Raw genomic sequence first — 16319 nt, 5'->3', positions numbered from 1 at the left:
CCCTTGTGAAGCCTTCACTTGTCTCCACAGAATGAGCATAAACTTTTAGATCCACTTCACCAGGATGTCAGTGCCATCTCAGGGTATTTCATGTAGTCACTACTATTTTTGCTTGAACATAATCTCTATAAGATGTGGAAGAATATTTTACTTATCTCTTTATTCACAAAATATTATTTAGTAACTTCCATGATGTGTTTGATGACTAAATGGTTGTTGAATGACTAAAATTAAAAATGAATGAGGGATGTGCAGAAAGGTCACATCTGAGTAAAATTCCATCATACTCAGGAATACAAACTCCAAAGTAGGGCCCACTGACATGGCGCTGAACTCCAGAGCCAGCTGCCATGACCATAGAACCCGTGGGTCTCTGCAGCCTTCAGGAGAACTAGTACCTGGCCTTCTATCTACTTTGGCTGTCTCTGGGAACCTGCTGAGGCATGCATAAGCACGACCCTTCTGATGACCCCCTGACTCTTTTTTGGATACTCATAGCCATATAAACTCATTTCTCCTTTCCATTTCCCCCTTTTATTCAAGGTCAAAAAACAGTTTTTAACAACTGTTATTACGTTATTACGTGAAGGTTGAGATATTCTGCTGGTCAGACTTGACCCTTTTATTCAAAGTCTTCTTCTAGTTACATCATCAGCTGGTGCTTGGTAGTAATCCCTCAGCACCAGAGAAGCTCATCCCTGGGAGTCATGTCCCATGCTGGGGGAAAGTAATGCATTTTCATGCTGAGTTTGGCTTAGAGAGTGGCCACATTTGACCAACATGGAGGATCTCAGGAGGTAACTCAGGCAAACTGCACCTCTAGGCCTAGTTCTTATTTTAGGCACACAGGCTCATAAGCATAGTCATCAGTATAAAGGGCTCATTGTTGGACCATCCTTATTAGTCTTTGTCATTGCATTTGGGGATTGATGCTGTTCCATTGGGGAATGTGATAGAGCTCCCTAGTTTAGGAACTCAACATTCCCTTATTTGAAGTTTTTAATTGTAACCACTATGAAAATATCCAAACATTTTTATGTACCCTATATACATGCCTGGAGAACTCCCTCCCAACCATGTGGCTCCCATCAATAACATCCCACACAGTGTTCCTCCCCTGCCAGAGTTGAACCTCTCTGTTCACACTGAGACTATTTTAATATTTACTCTTTGAAATCTAAATGTGATTTTGAAAATAATTGATTCTTCCTTCCAATGTACAATATATAGTCAAAATAACCTGCTGGATGTTGATTAAATTTAGAATATTAAAATTTTGTTCAACACACACAAAAAAAATTCTTAAAAAATGAAGCCTAATATATTGTCAAGTTCCACAAATAATAAAGTGGAAGATAGTGATGGATTTAAAGGTTAGATATAGAATACATAGTAATTTAGAAAAACTAAATAAAGTAAAAATAAATTGGTGTATCAAAAAATGAAAATGCTTCATTTTTGATGTTTTGTCTTTCATTAATGCAATAGGTGTTGCCCCGTATGTACAGTGGCAAGGCAATTTCATTTCTTCCTCAGTGTCTACATCCTTTCTTTTTTTCTAATTATTTGTTTTGTCTTCACAAAATGTTTAGATCACAGTAATTCACATATATAATATAGGGTATTCCCACATATCCAATATCAAACATTTTGTCCCTTCCCTAGCAATGATATTTTTACATGTTCATATTGTGTTTGCTGCACTTTATGTACAGATATTGAAACATAGATTGCAACCAAGGTTCCATTTTGGCTTACATTATGATCTATATTTTAGACTATACAATTTTCTAAATTTTTAGGTATCTTATGTTTTACATTATAGTTTACATTTTAACCTATAGACTTTTATACAATTTTGGTGTAATTTAACATGTCCTATATCCATCATTGCATGATCTTGTGGAACACTTCCATTACCCTACAGTTACCCTGATTCCATCTATTCAATACCCCTCTCCCCCTCCCCATAGCACCCACAGTGACAATCAGTCTTCATTACTTGAAAGACCATATTCAGAGATACTTGCAACAGTGTTGATGGCTTGACATACTCGACTGTCCTAACCCATTGAGAGCAACCAGTATTCTTTTTTTTTTATTGACTTTGTAATAATATTACATTAAAAATATATATGTGAGGTCCCATTCAACCCCACCCCCCCCACCCCCCTCTCCCCCCCAAGAACACTCGTTCCCATCATCATGACATATCCATCGGACTTGGTAAGTACATCTTTGGGCACCTCTGCACCTCATGGTCAATGGTCCACATCATGGCCCATACTCTCCCCCATTCCATCCAGTGGGCCCTGTGAGGATTTACAATGTCCAGTGATTGCCCCTGAAGCACCATCCAGGGCAGCTCCATGTCCCAAAGACGCCTCCACCTCTCATCTCTTCCTGCCTTTCCCCATACCCATCGTCCACCATGTCCACTTTTCCCAATCCAATGCCACCTCTTCTATGTGGACATTGGATTGCCACCAGTATTCTTGAGAGACACATTTCCCTGTTTGAGAACATCAGTCCTCAGGATGTGGGTATAACTTCACACTAATTGTATGAATCGCCACCAAGTAATATAACCCACTATGACAAAATGAGCATTCACACACTACCTGGAAGCCTGACCTGTGTAAGATGTCCCACCTTAAGCATCTTAAACAGGTAAACTTCCTTATTATATTTTCTAAAAAGTTTTCTCAACATTACAGTTTCAACCACATACCTGACAATCTACTATGTCCAAATATTTCCCCACCCTCCCCCCAATTTCTAGGGCCATCTGACCCTTCCTCCCATCCCTAGCCCCGCTCAAGCCATTAAAGCTCCACCCAAGGCATCCGTATGCCCCCATTTTATCCGTTCCCTCTACAAATATTTACATACAGCTTATCATAGATTTCACCCATGTAGGTGTTATCTCTCTTCCAAACTTTCTTTAAGCCTATCAACCAGTCTGTAGCTCTCTGAGACAACTTATCATGTAATATTTGTGCTTCAATGCCTGGGTTGCTTCACTCAACATAAGGTGTTCAAGATTCATCCATGTTATCACATGTGTTTGTACTGTATTCCATCTTATAGCTGAGTAGTAGTCCATTGTATGTATATGCCACATTTTATTTATCCATTCATCTATTGATGGGCATTTGCATTGATTCCAACTTTTGGCAATAGTAAATAATGCTGCTATGAACATTGGTGTGCATATATCAGTTTGTATCCTTGTTTTCAGTTCTACTGGGTAAATACCCACCAGTGGACTTGCTGGGCCATATGGCAAATCCATAGCTAGTTTTTTTTTGACAAACCACCAAACTGTTCTTCAGAATGGCTGTATCCTTCTGCATTTCCACCAGCATGAGTGAGTGTTCCCATTCCTCCACATCCTCTCCAGTACTTGTAGCCTTCTGTGTTTTTGATGGCTGCTAGTCTCGTGGGAGTAAGATGGTATCTCATTGTAGTTTTGATTTGCATTTCCCTAATATCTAGTGATTTTGAGCATTTTTCATGTGCTTTTTAGTCATTTGCATTTCTTATTTGGAGAAGTTTCTATTTATTTTTTTTATTTTTATTTTTTATTTATTTATTTATTTTTTATTGACTTTGTAATAATATTACATTAAAAATATATATATATATGAGGTCCCATTCAACCCCACTACCCCCACCCCACCTCTGCCCCCCCAGAAACACTCATTCCCATCATCATGACACATCCATTGCATTTGGTAAGTACATCTTTGGGCACCTCTGCACCCCATGGTCAATGGTCTACATCATGGCCCATACTCTCCCCCATTCCATCCAGTGGGCCCTGTGAGGATTTACAATGTCCGGTGATTGCCCCTGAAGCACCATCCAGGGCAGATCCATGTCCCAAAGTCGCCTCCACCTCTCATCTCTTCCTGCCTTTCCCCATACCCATCAGCCACCATGTCCACTTTTCCCAATCCAATGCCACCTTTTCTATGTGGACATTGGATTGGTTGTGTCCATTGCACCTCTATGTCAAGAGGAGGCTCAGATTCCACATGGATGCTGGATGCAATCCTCCCACTTTCAGTTGTAATCACTCTAGGCTCCATGGTGTGGTGGTTGTCCTTCTTCAACTCCATCTTAGCTGAGTGTGGTGAGTCCAATGAATCAGATTGTAGGTTCTGGAGTCTGCTGAGGCTCAGGACCTGGCTATCACATTGTCAGTCCAGAGATTCAAATCCCCTAAATATCTCTTAAATCCCAACACTAACTGCACCTCCAGCACATTAGCATGAAAGTCTTAGGAAGAGAGATCCCATCTGAGTCCAGATTCATCACACATAAACACCATTTCCAAAGAGGGGCCATCTGACCTGGTAGTTAACCCCATCGGCCTTGACAATAACTCCCATGGGTCTCTTTAGCCCTCAAAGGAACCAATACCTGGGGGTTGTATCTGCTTTATCTGTCTCTCAGACTCTGCTCAGTTGTGCATAAGGGCAATCCTTCTGCCAGACTCCAGACTCTTTTTTAGAGACTCGTAGCCATATAAACTCATTTCTCCTTTCCATTTCCCCCTTACATTAGTCAAACAGCATTTTAAAGTCATGTTATTTTATGTAGACAGGGATATTCTGCTGATCCGCATTGAACTTTCCATATAACGTCATTTTCCAGTTGCATCATCAGTTGGCAGTTGATAGTGGTCCCTCGGTGCTAGGGAGGCTCATCCCCGGGTGTCATGTCCCACGCTGGGGGGAAGGCATTGCATTTACATGCTGAGTTTGGCTTCAAGACTGGCCACATTTGAGTAACATGAAGGCTGACAGGAGGAAATTCCCAGGCACAATGCTGCTCTAGGCCTTGTTCTTATTTTAGGCTTATCAGCTCACAAGCATAGTCATTAGCATCAGGGGCTCACTGTTGAGCCCTCACTCCCTCCCGGTCCCCACCGCTGCACCTGGGAGACTGTCGCTGCTCCCCTAGGGACCACAACAGAGCACCACTGGCCAGGAACCCAGTACCCCCATGCTGTGGTTTTTAATTGTTGCCACTATGAGTATATCCAAACATTACCATGCACCCTGGACATATGTTCTGTACAGCTCCCAGTCAGCCATATATCACCTGTCAATGGTATCCTATACCAGTATCCCTCCATTGCCATTGTTGAACCACTCTGTGATCCAGAACTCCCTGAAATTTGAAGCCCAATATAATGTCAGGGTCCCTTACTAGGAAATGGCATATAGCGATAGGTTTAAAGGTTAGATAAAGAATACGTGATGACTTGGAAAAAATTATACATCCTATCTTTTTCTTTTTTTTTTTCCCCCCTAATTATTGAGCTTCTCTTCACAGGAGCCCTAAACCACAGCAATGCATATATATAATATACAGCACTCCCATACATCCACCACAAAACCTTTTCCCTTCCACAGCGATACCCTTACACCCTATTCACATCATATTTACTTAACGTGATATACAGAGTCTGAGACAATAGCTTTCTAACAAGGTGACATCTGTGCTTACATTGTGGTGCATACTTTAGGATACACAGTTTTTTACATTCTTAGTTATCCTATGTTTTACATTATGGTTTACATTATCAGTCTGTCATCTCCTATATGTTATGGTGTAATATTACATGTTTTATATCCATCCTTGTGTACTCTCACGAAACTCCTCTCTTACCCCCCATTTACCTTGGTTTGCGGGTTTGAGGGTGGCTGGGGAGGGGCGGATGGGTAACAATGCCCAAAAGTGGGGGGAGGGAGGAATAGCATACGAACACAGGAGAGGGTTAGGTGTTGGTGGAGAGTAAAATGCTGAGAAAATCATATCAAAATATAATAAAGATGGTTACCTGTTTAGAATGCTCGGAGGGGAGGGTCTGATGCAGGACGGGCTCCTGGGGAATGTCTACATGCTCATTCTGCCAGAGTGGGTGACACCATGGGGTAGACACCCAAGTAGTTAAAGTGGAGGTGGACCCACATCCTGGGGAGGACTAATGCCATCAAATAGAGGGAACTGTAATCCCCTCGAGAGAAAGGGTGGCTCCCAGGGCATTGGGGCAGTTGAGCAAGTTAGGCCCTGAACACTATTCCATCTATCTTTAGAAGTGGCTCCTCGGGAAACGGAGGTTGGCTGTCAATGTAGGCAGCAAGGTGGAAGGGAAAATGGAAGTTAAATGTGTGGAACCGAGGAGTTTCTATTTAAGTCTTGCCACTTTTTAAAATGGGTGGGTTGTCTTTTTATTTTTGAGATATAGGAATTCTTTATATTTGAAGGATATTGGTCTCCTATCAGATATATGGTTACCAAATATTTTTACCCATGGGGTAGGCTCTCTTTTCATTTTCTTGACAAAGTCCTTTGAGGTGCAAAAGGCTTTAATTTTGAAGAAGTCTCATGTATCTATTTGTTCTTCTACTCGTGCTTCTGGTGTGAAGTACATGAAGCCATTTCCTTCTACAAGGTCCTGTAGGTGTTTCCCTACATTGCGTTCTAAGGTCCTTATGGTCTTGGCTCTTCTTTCAGGTCTTTGATCCATCTTGAGTTGATTTTTTTTATAAGGTGTGAGTTGGTAATCCTCTTTCAGTGGGTTTGGTGGTCTTGTGAATATCATATGACTGTATCTATGAGGAGCTATATCAGAATTTTCAAATTGGTTCCATTGGTCAGTGTGTCTCTCCTTGTGCCAGTACCATGCTGTTTTCACTACTGTACTATGTTTTGAAGTCAGGTAGTGTAATTCCTCCAATTTTGTTTTTTCTTTTTCAATATGTCTTTGGCTATTCGGGGCCTCTTTCCTTTCCAAATAAATTTCTTAGTGAGTTTTTCTATTTCACTAAAGAATGTTGTGTTGATTTTCATTGGGATTACATTGAATGTGTAGATCAGTTTTGGTAGGATAGACATCTTAATAATATTTAGCCTTCTTATCCATGAACAGGGAGTATTCTTCCATTTATTTAAGTCTTCTTTGATTTCCTTGAACAGTGTTGTGTAGTTTTCTGTGTATAAATTTTGTACATCTTTAGTTAAATTTATTTCTAGGTATTTGATTTTTTAATTTACTATTGCAAATGGTATTTTTTCTTGATTTCCTCCTCAGGTTTTTCATTAGTGTTGTACAGACATGCTACTGATTTTTGTGCATTGATCTCATAACCTGTGACATTACTGAACTCATTTATAAATTTTAGAAGCTTGTTGTAGATTTCTCAGGGTTTTCTATGTATAGGGTCATATCATCTGCAAATAGTGGAATTTTGACTTCTTCTTTTCAAATTTGAATGCCTTTTATGTCTGGTTCTTGCCTCAATGCTCAGGCAAGTACTTCTAACACAATATTAAATAGAAGGGGTAATAATGGACATCGTTGTCTTGTTCTTGATCTTAGAGGGAAAGATTTTCAGTTTTCAAAATTGTAAATGATGTTAACTGGGGGTTTTCCATATATATCTTTTATCATGTTCAGAAAGTTTCCATCTACTCCAATCTTTTGCAGAGTTTTTATTAAGAAATAGTGCTGTATTTTGTCAAATGCTTTTTCTGCATCTGCAGATATGATCATGTGATTTTTTTCCTTCAATCTGTTTATGTGGTGTTTACATTAGTGTATTTTCTTATGTTGAACCATCCTTGCATACGAGGAATGAATTCCTCCTGGTCATGGTGCATAATTCGTTTAATGTGCTGCTGAATATGATTAGTAAGTATTTTGTTGAGGATTTCCACATCTATGTTCATTAGAGAGATTGGTCTGTAATTTTCCTTTCCTGTGGCGTCTTTGTTCAGCTTTGATATTAGGGCAATATTGGCATCATAGTATAAGTTAAGCAATGTTCTTCTGTTTCAATTTTTTTGGAAGAGTTTCAGCAAGATTGGCATTAGTTCTTTATGGAAAGTTTGGTAGAATTCACCTCTGAAGCCATCTGGCCCAGAACTCTTATTAGTTGGGAGGCTTTTAATGAATGATTTTATATCTTTACTTGTGGTTGATTTATTGAGATTGTCAGTTTCCTCTTTCATTAATATAGGTTGCTTATGTGTTTCCAGGAATTTGTCCATTTTCTCTGAATTTTCATTTTTGTTGGAATATAGTTTTTCAAAGTATCTTCTTATGATAGTCTTTTTTTTCTGTGGGGTCAGTGGTGATATCCCCTTTCTCATTTCTTATTTTCTGTATTTGCATCTTTTTTTTTCTTGTTAGTCTAGCTAAGGGTTTGTCAATTTTATAGATCTTGTCAAAGAACTGGCTCTTGGTTTTGTTTATTTTTTCAAGTCCTTTCTTATTTTTTCATTTAGTTCTGCTCTGATCTTTGTTATTTCTTTCCTTTTCCTTTGCGTTTAGTTTGTCATTGTTTTTTTTTTTACTAAATCCTCCAACTGTGAAGTTAGTTTTTCAATTTTAACTCTTCTTTTATCACGTGTGAATTTATGGCTATAAATTGCCCTCTAGTACCACTTTTGCTGCATCCCATAAGTTTTGATATGTGCATTATCATTTTCATTTGTTTCAAGGTAGTTATTGATTTCTTTTGAGAGTTCCTCCTTGACCCACTGTTTTTCTAAGAGTGTGTTATTTAACTTTCATATCTTGTTGCCAAATCCAGGTCTCTGACCTTTGCAGATTTCCAGCTTCATTCCATTGTAGTCAGAGAAATTATTTTGTATGATTTCAAACTTTCTGAATTCACTGAGACTTTCTCAGCAACCTATCCTGTTGTCTATCTTGGAGAATGATCCATGTGCACTTGAGAAGAATGTTTATCCTGCTTTATTTGGATGTAATGTTCTGTATATGTCTATTAGGTCTAGTTCCTCTAATATATTGTTCAAAGTCTTTTCTTCTTTATTGATTTTCTTTTGAAATGTTCTGTCCAAAGGTGATAGTGGTGTATTAAAGTCCCCCACTATAACTGTAGAGGCATCAATTCCTTCCCTTAGATTCTCCAGTGTTTGTCTTACATATTTGTAGGCACCCTTGTTAGGAGTGTAATGTTTTTGTTTGTTTTTGTTTTTGTTGTTAAAGATGTATTTATTTATTTCTCTCCCCTCCCCCACACACTAGTTGTCTGTTCTCTGTCTTTTTGCTGCATCTTCTTTGTCTGCTTCTGTTTTCATTGGCATTGGAATCTGTGTTTCTTTTTGTTGCATCATCTTGCTGTGTCAGCTCTCTGTGTGTGCAGTGCCATTCCTGAGTAGGCTGCACTTTCTTTCACACTGAGCAGCTCTCCTTACAGGGTGCACTCCTTACGCTTGGCCTCCCCTACACGGGGACACCCCTGCATGGCACAACAATCCGTGTGCGCATCAGTACTGTGCATGGGACAGCTCCACATGGGTCAAGGAGGCCCCAAGCAGGTCCAGGGTTTGAACCGTGGACCTCCCATGTGGTAGACAGATGCCCTAATCACTGAGTCAAGTCTGCTTCCCAGGAGCATAAATGTTTATACCTGTTCTTTCCTTTTTGAATGATTATCCCTTTCACTAATATGTAGTGTCCATATTTGTCTCTCACAATTATTTTGCATTTAAAGTCTATTTTGTCTGATATTAACATAGTTACTCCTGCCCATTTTTGGTTATTATTTGCCTGTAAGATGTTTTCCAGCTGTTCATTTTCAACCTCTTTGAATCCCTAGGTCTAAGATGTTTTTCATGTAGACAACATATAGATGGATCATACTTTCTTATCCAATCTTCCAGTCTGAGTCCCTTGACAGGTGAGTTTAATCCATTTACATTCTGTGTTATCACTTTCAAGGAATTATTTATGTTAGCCATATTTTCTTTGGATTTGTGTTTGTTATATTTTGTTTGGTTTTTTACTTTTTTTTGTCTTTTTATTGTTCTTACACTCTCCTCCAACTCTGTCTCTCCTGGTTTTTATCTTTCCCCCTATAGAATTTCCTTTAGTATTTCTTGAAGGGCAGTATTCTTGTTGGTATAATCTATTAATTTCTGTTTGTCTGTGAATATTTGAATTCTCTATCATATTGAATGTCAGTTTAGGTGGACAGAGTATTCTTTTTTGGAAATTATTTCTTTTAGTACTTTGACTATATCATACCACTGCCTTCTTGCCTCCTTGGTTTGAGATGAGAAATCAGCACTTAGTTTTATGAAGCCCCCTTTGTATGTGATGTTTCTCTTTTCTCCTGCTGCTTTTAGTATTTTCTCTTTGTCTTGAGCATTGGATAATTTGACAAGTATATGTCTTTGGGTAGGCCTGTTGGGATTTATGCTATTTAGGGTGCATTGTGCTTCCTGGATGTGGACATTCATCTCCCTCAATAGGTTTGGGAGGTTTTCACCCATTATTTCCTCCAACACCCCTTCTGTTCCCTTTCCCTTCTCTTCTTATTCTGGGATGCCTATAATGCATATTTTTCACATTTTCCTTTGTCATTCAGGTCCCAAAGTCCCTGTTGAATTTTTTCTCTCTTTTTATCTATCAATTCTACTGTCTGTTTGATTTAGGATGTACTATCTTCCATAGTGGAAGACAGTACATCACTAGTTCTTTCCTCTCCCTCTTCAAATCTGCTGTTATTTGCTGAGAGTGTATTTTTGATTTCTTGGATTGTGCTGTTACTCCCCATCATATCCATTGTCTTTTTTTTTTGCATGATTGCAATTTCTTCTGTATGCTCTCTAAGTGTTTTCTTCATAGTCTTATCTCTTCCTTCACCTCATTAAATTGGCCCCTATTAAATGTTTTGAGAGCTTTAATTACTTGTTTGATGTTCTGCTCTTCTTCCTACTTTTTAGTTTGTTCATTGGATTGGGTCATGTTTTCCTGATTATTGGTTTGGTTTGTAGTTTTTTGTTGCTGTCTGGTCATCATTTTATCTTGGTGGGTTGATTAGCTTCTTTGTCTAGTGTCAGGGTTTAATTAGTTGCTGCTTTTCATGTGTGTTAAGTCTTCTCTTTGCCATTTTGTTCTTCTTATTCTATTTCTGTCCTGTTGGCTAAGTTCACTTGAAGGAAAATATTAGGGTAAGTGAAAGCAAAAAGAGTAAGAAAAGAAAAAAGTATAATAGTAGTATTGTTAGTAAATATTAGCAGAAGAACCATGTGAGATCTAGAAGAATGGGTATTAGACTCATGTAAGATGTGTAGAGTTATAACAGTAAGAAAAATGGAGTATCTATAATGAGACAGTAACCTGAATATGGTGAGGAATATAGTATTAATTAAAAGACCAGTGTGGTCAGGAAAGTGGGAAGAGAAAGGAAAGGACAATAATATAGAGAGTGAATAAAAGACAGAAAACAGTACAAAGGTATTAGAAATAAAAATTGGGGGCTAAATTAAGAGCAGTGGAATGTAAGAGAAACACTAAATGATGGAGGATAGAAAGATGTAGAGGAAAGGGGTAAGTATTGGTAGCCAAAATCAGTACACACAGAAAAGAGGAAATAGAGGATGAGGAAACACAGCAAATGTGAATCACTCTCTGCCACACCTAATATAAAAAATATAAAAAAGAAGAGAAAGGGAAAAAAGGGGGAAAAGTGGGGGTGGAAATTCAAGCAAGAAAAGGGGGATGAAGAAGAAGAAGAGGAGTAGGAGGAGAAGGAGGAGGGGGAGGAGGAAAGGGCTGTGGGGTTATAAAGAGGAAGGAAAAACAAAAAAATAAGCCAATAAAAAAGACCAACATTTCAAGCAAGGAATCCTCTTTGCATTTAAATAAAATGCTTAGGAGTCTGACCTTCCCCCTTTCTCCCTTTTTCCCTTCTCTCTCTCCCAGGGCAGCAGGAAAGCTGTGTGAGGTGTCCAGTAGGAAAATCAAGTGGGTCCTTGGTGAACCAAATCACCAGAGAAAACAATGTCTCTTAATTTCCAAAGAGAGCGTGCCCACACATCACCAGGAACACCAAATATGCTAATGGAAGTTTTCAAAACACATCTATTTTTTTTTTGATTTTTTAATTGACTTTGTAATAATATTACATTAAAAATATATATGTGGGGGGGGGAGAGGGGGGGTGGGGGGGTGGGGTTGAATGGGACCTCACATATATATTTTTAATGTAATATTATTACAAAGTCAATAAAAAAAATATATATATATATGTGAGGTCCCATTCAACCCCACCCCCCCACCCCACCTCTCCCCCCCCCCCAGCAACACTCGTTCCCATCATCATGACACATCCATTGGATTTGGTAAGTACATCTTTGGGCACCTCTGCTCCTCATAGTCAATGGTCCACATCATGGCCCATACTCTCCTCCATTCCATCCAGTGGGCCCTGTGAGGATTTACAATGTCTGGTGATTGCCTCTGAAGCACCATCCAGGGCAGCTCCTTGTCCCAAAGACTCCTCCACCTCTCATCTCTTCCTGCCTTTCCCCATACCCATCAGCCACCATGTACACTTTTCCCAATCCAATGCCACCTCTTCTATGTGGAAATTGGATTGGTTGTGTCCATTGCACCTCTATGTCAAGAGGAGGCTCAGATTCCACATGGATGCTGGATGCAATCCTCCCACTTTCAGTTGTAATCACTCTAGGCTCCATGGTGTGGTGGTTGTCCTTCTTCAACTCCATCTTAGCTGAGTGTGGTAAGTCCAATAAATCAGATTGTAGGTGCTTGAGTCTGTTGAGGCTCAGGACCTGGCTATCACATTGTTAGTCCAGAGATTCAAATGCCCTGAATATATCTTAAACCACAACATTAACTGCACCTCCAGCACATTAGCATGAAAGTCTTATGAAGGAAGATCCCATCTGAGTCCAGATTCATCACACATAAACACCATTTCCAAAGAGGGGCCATCTGACCTGGTAGTTAACCCCATCGGCCATGACCATAACTCCCATGGGTCTCTTTAGCCCTCAAAGGAACTAATATCTGGGGGTTGTATCTGCTTTATCTGTCTCTCTGACTCTGCTCAGTTGTGCATGAGGGCAATCCTTCTGCCAGCCTCCAGACTCTTTTTTAGAAACTCGTAGCCATATAAACTCATTTCTCCTTTCCATTTCCCCCTTACTTTAGGTCAAATAGCATTTTAAAGTCATGTTATTTTATGTAGACAGGGATATTCTGCTGATCCGCATTGAACCTTCCATATAAGGTCATTTTCCAGTTGCATCATCAGTTGGCAGTTGATAGTGGTCCCTTGGTGCTAGGGAGGCTCATCCCCGGGTGTCATGTCCTACGCTGGGGGGAAGGCATTGCATTTACATGCTGAGTTTGGCTTCGAGACTGGCCACATTTGAGTAACATGAAGGCTGACAGGAGGAAATTCCCAGGCACAATGTAGCTCTAGGCCTTGTTCTTATTTTAGGCTTATCAGCTCACAAGCATAGTCATTAGTATCAGGGGCTCACTGTTGAACCCTCACTCTCTCCCGGTCCCCTCAAAACACATCTTACAGTCCATCTCCCTTAGTTGTACTACAGGAGGGCTAGTTGAATTTTTTTTAAAGATTTATTTATTTATTTCTCTCCCCTCCCCCCCCCCAGTTTTCTGTGTCTATTTCCTGTGTCTTCTTTGTTCGCTTCTGTTGTCAGGGGCACGGGAATCTGTGTTTCTTTTTGTTGCATCATCTTGTTGTGTCAGCTCTCCGTATGTGCGGCATCAATCCTGGGCAGACTGCACTTTCTTTCATGCTGGGTGGCTCTCCTTACAGGGCACACTCCTTGCACATGGGGCTCCCCTGTGTGGGGGACCCTCCTGCTTAGCAAGGTACTCTTTGCGTGCATCAGCACTGCGCATGGGCCAGCTCCACACAGGTCAATGAGGCCCGGGGGTTTGAACCGGAGACCTCCTTTGTAGTAGGCAGACACTATAACAACTGGGCCAAGTCTGCTGCCTAGTTGATTTTCTGACTCCACCTTCTCCCAGACCAAGTTTCCGATCCCAGCACTTTTAGGTAAATTGGGCTTTTTCGTCAGATTTGCCTTTCCTTTCTTCCCCAGTTTTCCCCAAGCCAGCTGGAATACTCCTTAGCTCAAAAAAAAAAAAAAAAAAAAGAGGGGGGGTGTCAGGACCTGAAAATTGAACCCCCATCTCATTTGGCCCCTCTGCACCTCCCACCAAAACCCTCCAACTCACAGAGTCACTCCAAAACTGAACGGCTAGTGTATTTCCTTACCGCAGGGAGCACTGGATTTGGCAGAGCGCTGGATTTGGGAGTGGGAAGTCTGGGATATTGTCCGCTTGGGGCCTGTGGGTCTGTGGAAAGTGGGCTGCGGTGGCTTAGCAGTCATGGACCTGGGGACCATTCTTCTGGGGAACACAGGGCTTGGGAATGTTGCCACACTACTAACAGTTCAGGGAATGCCCTAGGGGGAAGAGTCCCACCTCTCCACAACTTCTGACCTCAGTGTTAGAAACCCACAATTCTACCCTTAGCAAGCACGACTTCTGTTCCCGTCTCTCCAAATCAATGTCCAAACACTTCCTGCCTTGCAAGTCCCCGAAACAGCCCACTGCAGCAAGATTCCAACTGTACTCAGCCGGCCTTCTGCAGGAACAATTATGAAGTGCATTCACTCAGGTGCCATCTTGCCCCACCCATCAGCTACCATCTTTTTTTTTTTATTGACTTTGTAATAATATTACATTAAAAATATATATGTGAGGTCCCATTCATCCCCACCCCCCACCCCCCCTCTACACCCCCAACAACACTCGTTCCCATCATCATGACACATCCATTGGATTTGGTAAGTACATCTTTGTGCACCTCTGCACCTCATAGACAACGGTCCACATCATGGCCCCCACTCTCCTCCATTCCATCCAGTGGGCGCTATGAGGATTTACAATGTCCGGTGATTACCTCTGAGGCACCATCCAGGGCAGCTCCATGTCCCAAAGACGCCTCCACCTCTCATCTCCTCCTGCCCTTCCCCATACCCATCGTCCACCATGTCCACTTTTCCCAATCCAATGCCACCTCTTCTATGTGGACATTGGATGGTTGTGTCCATTGCACCTCTATGTCAAGAGGAGGCTCAGATTCCACATGGATGCTGGATGCAATCCTCCCACTTTCAGTTGTAATCACTCTAGGCTCCATGGTGTGGTGATTGTCCTTCTTCAACTCCATCTTAGCTGAGTGTGGTAAGTCCAATAAATCAGATTGTAGGTGCTGGAGTCTGTTGAGGCTCAGGACCTGGCTATCACATTGTCGGTCCAGAGATTCAAATCCCCTAAATATATCTTAAACCCCAACGTTAACTGCACCTCCAGCACATTAGCATGAAAGACTTAAGCTATCATCTTTTAATATCTCCATTTGTTCATCCCAGCTTGTCCTTAAAGGGAAAGTATGTCTGCCTCATTATCTAAAAAAGATGAAGAAATGCACTTGCTAGCTGTTCTTTAATCCTCCCCTGGTTAGCCATGTATATCACTTTGGCTGCTTATATCTTCCCGACAGTGAACTCAGACACGTGGTCTTGCTGGATTTGGGCAGGATCAGGTCTCGAACCTAATGCCAGGTTGCCTAAGTTTGTTTTTGCCTTGCTTTTTTCCTCTGGGTGGGTAACAAAAGGAAGCATTTCTACCAACTACAAGGCACAAGGTAGAAAGTACAGTTAAGAGAATGCAGCACATATGCAGAGTATGTTGGAAAACCCAGTAACCCCCATGCTCACTGACTCCAGGAGCTCAGACTGGGTGAAAGCAGTTTCAACTGAGTCTCTACAGACCCTTCACACACCTTCCATCCTGTGCAAGACACCTGGTCATTCTGGGAGCGGTGTGAAGATAAGTCAGCCTGGTTGTTGTCCACAGCCACCCTGCTAAGGCCAGCAAGGCAATCCTTAGTATTGTCTTAAAGTTCTTAAGAACTCCAGGGGTGCCATGCTAAAAGAACTTGTCTCACAGCTGCTGGAAAATCTGGTGTGCCTGTGCTCCAAGTCACTTTACAGGATGGGGAGGACAGAAAACCTCCCAGTATGGGCTCAGGGCTCCTGCTCACACACCACCACTGGCCAGAACAAGCCCACCACACCTGAGCTTCCTTCCACTGTGGCCTTCAAGCTTGTCCACTTCTGGCATGGTCACAGGGTGCCCTGGTCCACTGTGCCTGTCCACTTCTGGCATGGTCACAGGGTGCCCTGGTCCACTGTGGCCTTCACTTCTGTGGAAAGCATCACCTCCAGTATGGCTCCTACACACCTAGGTTAACAAGAAGCCCAAACCATGGCCAGTGATAAAGTTTTCAGTGTTTGGTACTGTGAAAACTGGATAGCTCTTTGGGTTAAAAATAAACTTGTATTTTCCCACTTCATTGCAGACAAAAGAAAATTCTGGATGGATTTTAAAAGGTAAGTGAGAAAACAGCTCTAAG

This window comes from Dasypus novemcinctus, unplaced genomic scaffold, assembly GCF_030445035.2.
Source record: "Dasypus novemcinctus isolate mDasNov1 unplaced genomic scaffold, mDasNov1.1.hap2 scaffold_69, whole genome shotgun sequence".
Taxonomy (NCBI): domain Eukaryota; kingdom Metazoa; phylum Chordata; class Mammalia; order Cingulata; family Dasypodidae; genus Dasypus; species Dasypus novemcinctus.
This window is presented reverse-complemented; position numbering follows the sequence as displayed.